This window comes from Trichoplusia ni, chromosome 12 (genome assembly GCF_003590095.1).
Source record: "Trichoplusia ni isolate ovarian cell line Hi5 chromosome 12, tn1, whole genome shotgun sequence".
Taxonomy (NCBI): Eukaryota; Metazoa; Arthropoda; class Insecta; order Lepidoptera; family Noctuidae; genus Trichoplusia; species Trichoplusia ni.
Genome location: NC_039489.1, coordinates 6648773 through 6649114, shown reverse-complemented (window position 1 = coordinate 6649114; position 342 = coordinate 6648773). Strand labels below are relative to the sequence as shown.

Sequence of the window (342 nt, the reverse complement as noted above, 5' to 3'; positions counted from 1 at the left end):
GTACGGCGGAAACCGCAGTGCAAATTACAACCCGCAGGTTTGATAGCGTGGAATAGGTCCTTTCAGACTTTAGACCTTAGGGAATTTGAGAACAAGGACCAAAATGTTGTTTGGTAAAAATAGCTTCAGACGTAAATGAAATTTGAACCTTTAGGTCCAGTAAATTAATTGATGAAAATTATTTATATAATAAATTTAAAGTTTAGCTTGTGAGTACAAAGCGTTCTGTTATTTGTGTATCTAGTATGCACAGAATATGCAAAAAGATATGCCCCGGGTGAGGATCGAACTCACGACCTTAAGATTATGAGACTTACGCGCTGCCTACTGCGCCACCGAGGC

General features: G+C 39.5%; 1 non-coding gene across 1 annotated transcript; it reads right to left on the bottom strand.

Moving 5' to 3' along the window:
• Positions 1-269: 269 nt before the first annotated feature.
• On the bottom strand, positions 270-342 carry Trnam-cau. The gene has a single exon. It is a non-coding gene; the product is annotated as a tRNA-Met (tRNA).